The sequence below is a fragment of the Zophobas morio genome, unplaced genomic scaffold, assembly GCF_036711695.1.
Source record: "Zophobas morio isolate AGI-343-1 ecotype UQ-CSIRO unplaced genomic scaffold, CSIRO_AGI_Zmor_V1 ptg000012l, whole genome shotgun sequence".
Lineage (NCBI taxonomy): Eukaryota > Metazoa > Arthropoda > Insecta > Coleoptera > Tenebrionidae > Zophobas > Zophobas morio.
The window spans coordinates 20,991,648-20,998,056 of record NW_026972117.1 but is presented as its reverse complement, the minus strand read 5'-3'; positions in this window follow the sequence as shown (position 1 = coordinate 20,998,056).

Genomic DNA, 6,409 nt, shown 5'->3' with positions numbered 1-6,409 from the left:
CTGTATTCAAAAAGCATATTTGAAACCCCGAAAAGTACTCATCATCGTTGGAGTCAGTGAAAACACCCCGAATGTATAAGTGCATCCGGGGTAAAACTAAAATAGCTTGTATTCTAGTCTAATTACTTTGGATTTGGATCATTTTCGTATACTATATTGAACATTATTTATTAATTTAAAATTGCTTTAAATCGCAGGCAAACTGTGTCGTAATTTTCATCAGTTTTCTCTAAAAAAATACAATTTGTGTATTATTTGAAAAAACAAATCAAATTCCAACTGGTGGAATAGAATAATGCACCCAAGGTGTGCTTAAGATGCTTCTCCCGGGTAATTTACATCTATTTATAAAGGCAAATGGCTGAAATTTAGACACCTTGCAATGAAAGTGGGCAAAAATGTCACTACCTCCGCAGGATTCGAACCCACGCTACCGCGTGCTGGGTGGGCGTCCCAATCTCTAGACCATCACAGACTGTGATTATCTCCCCTCATTTTCCACGTTACTCTGTGACGTCACAGTAAAGGAAAAAACTTAGGGCCTGAGTGGGATTCGAACCCACGTTTCAAAGTTGCCGTGGCATTTTTCCTCGTTTTCCACAACATTACTGCTGTTTAGAATATAATGTACACCAAAAAAAAAAAAAACTACATTTACAAGATATAACTCGGCTGTTAACCATTTACGAGTAAGATTCTAAAATTTAGTGTGTGTTAAAACACGTAAAAAAACTATGACAGGAGTGAAGTGTGAAAATTCATTTATAGTTTTCCATTAAGTCTCGTTGAAGAGGACGATCGTAATAAGTTGTGAGACCTTCAACTGAGTATTATCCTGCAAATCTCACTAGTTCCAGGTAAGGTGATACAAATTTTTTACGATCGATATTACCAGTTACAGAAATCTGAACTGCCGGCATTTAGGTAAACCCCACTTTTTAATACGTATAAGGCATAGTGTTTCGCAAATTGTTGTGAATATTACTCTATTATTTTGTTTTTTTTTTTTGAGACATTAATAGTAAACTACATCAAAGTAACAAATTTCGTAGAATTTTAGGAAAATTATTCAACTCATCTCTAAGTTGACTGATAAAACCAATAATTACTTTATTTATTAATGTGAGCCATCGAAAGTAATTCTCTTAAATATTATTAACAAAATACTGAAGTGTAAGCCCCTCTCATCTCGACGCCTGATAAAAATATACATATATTTAATAAATTTTCGGAGAAAGTAATATTCTAAAGTTTTAATAAAGATTACTATTTCACCAAAATTTCTAATAGCTTCATTATATAATTTCTAATTATGAACTATGTTTTCATGGATAAAGATGGATTATAAACCATATAAGAAGTATAATCAAACAAATCCAGTTTTTACTTGCCGAGGGTAAGCTAAGGAACTAGCGTCAGAGGATCCATCGAACGAACAGCTACTTTCATGTTTTCTTGACGTTTCATGACCCCTAGAGTGCGATAAAAAATAGTGTCCCGTTTCCGTTTGTCGGTCTGTCACCTGTCTGTTTGATTATGTGGATTTCTATTCGACAATCTTCGAAACTACTGAAGTGAGTGTTGTTAAATTTTATATGTATATTAAAAATATCGTGTAGATGGTAAAATGCTAACCAAAATTTGTCTAATGTCATCCCCAGCTACACTTTCATGACGTCACCTCAAATTTTACATAATCAGTACCATTTAAATTTTATTAAATACTTAACATACACCTTGTTCTTGTGGCTTATGAATCCGCCTTGCGTTTTTTCCCTAGGCATCCAGATTTTCGCAAAAAAATATCCAAATTGTGAGTTCAATTACGTTATGCGTACTGTTTAAATAGAGTCCACCTTTCGGAACGGATTATTCAGTTAGTCGAGTCAAGAGAAGTTAGGCCGGAATTACTTTATAATCGCTGTAATAGTTAGTCGTGTAATTCGAGTTATTAAGAGATAAATTCTTGAGTTTTACCCACGCCAATTTTTTTATTCGCCCGAGCAACGTAACAGTACTTATTCGTATTGTTTATGAATCCGCCCCAATTTTTATCACAATTACTTTACACAATATTTTCTATACAATATTTGTCACATCTTTCATGTTGCCGATATCAGGCTCCTGCATTAAATGCATCTTAGCCGATCAAGTTCAAGGAATTCTCGTGCTCAGCACCACGTAGGTTCGAATCTCCTCCTAACCGAATATTTTTTTACACTATAATCCAAATAGTTCGTCTAGTTTAAAAGTTATAGATCATCAAATTCGAGTTTTTCAAATTCTAGCGAAAAAACTAAAAACATTCCTCAGTGCAAACATAGATGGCCGCATTTAAAGGGGTTGTAGAAGAAAAGTGGAGGATTTAAGTAGATTAGGTACTACAAAACATTACCATTTTGGACATGTTTTAAGTTTCTTATTATCGAAATAAGTCCACACATATTAAGAAAAGAAGGTAAAATGTAGGCCCGCCCACCCGCCCTGTCTCAATTGTGATGATTTTTTTTATTTGTCATGAGCCAAGACGGCGGAGCTTAACTGCAAAATCCTTATTTCTCTACGAGAAATTAAAAACATGTTTTTGAGTATCGTGTTGTCCAAAGAATACTATGTACATTAAGAAAAAATTAAAGCCAAAAATTAGACCCCGCCCCGATCTCAACTCTCAATTGCGATGAATTTTTCATTCGTTGTGAGATCGAGGGGCGGAGCTTAATTGCAAGATCCATATTTGTCATTAAGAATTTACCATTTTAACCATGTTTTAAGTTTCTTGTTGTGAGAAGATGGCTATGTACGTCAAGAAAGAAAAAACAAAATAACAAAAAAAAATCATCACAATTGAGATGGGGTGGGTGGGTGGTGTTCAGATTTTGTCTTTATTTTAATTATACATAGTATCCTTTAAACAACACGCTACTCAAAAACCTGTTTTTAATTTCTTGTGAAAAATTTATCTATTTAGCAGTTAAGCTCCGCCTCTTGGTTCACGGTAAATCATCACAATTGAGACAGAGCAGGTGGGCGGGCTTAAATTTTTCCTTTTTGTTTTATTATTTGCAAACTTCTTTTCACAACATGAAACTTAAAACATATTTAAAATAAAATTCGTACAAGGAAATATTGATTTTGCAATTAGGCTACGCTCCAGAATCCCAAAATCCATATTTCCTTGCAAAAATGTACCATTTTAACCATGTTTTAAGTTTCTTGTGAAAAGATGGCTAAGTATGTTAAGAAAGAAAAGACAAAATATATTACATTATCTGTACTTTTTACTTATAGAGGTTATCCCAAAACAAATGATATATATTTTATGATATTTTGCAAAATAAACTTTTATAATTTTTCGAAGAAACTGCATTTGTTCAATTGTTTGTAAAGAGTGGGGAAGTTCTGTCTAAATAACCGTAGACCACTTTTTTTATTGAAGCACAGTCAACAAATTCCGCTTCTTTGAAAAATTATAAAATTTGGTTTTGAGATTTTCGTTTAGTATTAACCTCTGTAAAGTAAAAACCAGCAATTAAATAAGACTCCCGCAGCTCTTGTACCGCAGGGACGCCAATTTGTCCGCATAAGTGTGGCCAATATGAAACGTATTTGAAGCAGATAACCAAAAAGAAAAATGAGGATATTCTCAGTTTCTTAGTAAAAACTTAACTTCAATTGTTTATGTTTATACTTAGAAAGAATTCGACTATTTAGCACGTTCAGATTACAAGCATCAGTGGTTAAAAGAAAATGAAATTTGACTGATCTTGTCGCTTCAACGCCGAGAAGATGACTAATTAATTAATTAACCGCATCACTCCGTTTTTCCCAAGAACAGTCATAACTTTGTAGAACATTTATTCGCCATATTTTTTTTTTTTTGGGTGGAGGCATAAATGGGCAAATTTTTATTAAAAATTTGCCATGCTTCTTGACTTTAAAATATTTGCAAGATTTCACAGCATTCGATTTTGCAATTTCAAAGTAAATTATAAAATGTATCACAATTTTGATCCTTTTCCCAAAAATCTGAACGGAAGGGTAAAAACTCAAGACGGATTCATAAATGTTATTTTATAAAATTTAAAGAACATTTATTCGGCAGAATTGTAGGATGACATCATTATTTTTTGGTGAGGCCATGAACGAATACATTGTGATTATCGATTTATCACGGTGCCTCTAACCTTAAAATATTTCCAAGATTTCAGAGCATTCGGTTTCGCAATTTCAAAATTAAATTGTAAGATATTCTTATACATTTTTGATTTTTTTTTTCCAAAAAACTGGATGCCTAAGATAAAAACTCTAGACGGATCCATAAACCACAAGTAGAGGAGTATCTTATTTTATAAAATTTAAATAATATTTAAAGTAAATTATAGGGATGACATCATCCTATTGTGGTGGGGATGATAAACCAAATGTTCGTTAGAGTTTTGCTGTCTACACGATATTTCTAAAATATGTATAAAATTTGACAACAATCAGTCTAATAATCCCGGTGAATATCCATTTAAAAAAATTAGCACAGACGATAGACAGATGGAAACGGGAGACCTATTTTCTCGACGTTTCATGATTCCTACATCAGTACGACAAAAATAGTCTCCCGTTTCCGTCTGTCTGTCTGTCTGACTATCTGTCTGGTATCTGTATCCATTTTTATTAGACACGTAATCCCCGAAACTGCTGAACCGATTGTTGTCAAATTTTGTATGTATATTAGAAATATCATGTAGATAGTTAAATGTTAACCAAAATGTGGCTAGTCCTCCCCAGCAACATTTGATGACGTCATTTCAATGAACCATATTTTAAAATGATTTGAATGTTTACCAAGACGGTCTCTTGTGCTATGACTAGTATTATTCATGTTGATGACGTCATCACAAATTTTTTACATAATAATGATAAAATAAGAATTATATTATTCATACATTTTGTTCGATTGTGGTTTAATTAATAATTTAGTCCTCTGTTTTGACAAGGCAAACTCATTCAAATCAAACTAATTTCTACGTGACAGTCTTTCTATGTATAAACATAAATAAACACTTGAGCTTTAGATTGGTATTAGGCTATTACCTAGTGCTGAAGGACATTTTATCCCGTTAGTTATGTGTTTTAAATATATTTTAGATTATCGGTACGACGCAGGAGTTGCGGGGGTGTTATTTACAGCGGTTATCACAAAACGAAAATCGTAAGATCAAATTTTATATATTTTTTTAAAGTGCTGGATTTATCGGATTATACTTAAAGCCTTCGACCAATTTTTATTAAGAACCTCATTTTCCAGAAAATGGTAGAATACCCACGTCTTATATATATTCAAAACATTATGTTCCATTGTGATTTAGTTAATAATTTTAGTTCTCTGTTTTGAGGAGACAACTCATTCAAATTAAACAAATTTCTACGTGACATTCTTTCGATGTATAAACATAAACAATTGAAGTTAAGCATGTACACTGATAATAATACTCTTGGCACCTCCTTGGAATTTGTCATTTACTTCACTAGTTTTTACTATACAAAGGTAATCAGAAAAAAAAGATCTCTATAATTTTTCAAAAAGCGGAATTTGTTGGACTATACTTCAAGGGTGAGGGAAGTTCCGACGAAGTAACGTTAGACTAATTTTGCCATACTCTAGAAGTAATGAAACGAATCACCTTTTCTCAGTAGATGTTGACGTTGTTTCGGATTTCTGAAAAAAATGTTTTTAGTAGAGCATAAAGCCGTTTTCTTGTGCAATTATTACCAGAGCGACAAACAATTGTCAAATCTACCTGTCACTGATGTATAAACCGATTACCCAATGCACAATTGTGCAGGTTTATTTGAAAAAGCCGCTAGTGTCAATATTAGAAGCTTTGCAGTGGACGAGAAGAAGACGAATTGTTTCTATATCGCATAATTGTTGTCCATGATAGACTTTGCCTGAAGAACAGAAAACTCTTGATACCACTTTTTTACCAACGAAGCGTGGTTACACAAACTCTCAAAACATGCGAATTTTGGGCTTGAAAAACCCAACCTCATTTACATCCTCAAAAAGTAGGTGTCTGGTGCTCGATTTCATACAAAGGAATCATCGTTATTCCATGATTTGATCTATAAACTGTAGTAGGTACCCCAACTCTAAATTGTTGGAACAATACTTCCAACAAGACAGTACAACTGCTCATACGGTTTCAGACACAATACATTATCTTCGCTTCGAAAGTTCTTTGATAAAAAAATTTTAAACTTTCTCCCATGTATTTTGTGTTCCTTCACTTGAAAATACGTTTTTGAGACTCACAGTTAATGGAAGTTGTAGATTTATGTAACTCGATCAACATGCTTGCGCACTGAAAGAAAGACCCATTTTGAAAATTGTCTGTGATTTCCCTTCCTAAATTGT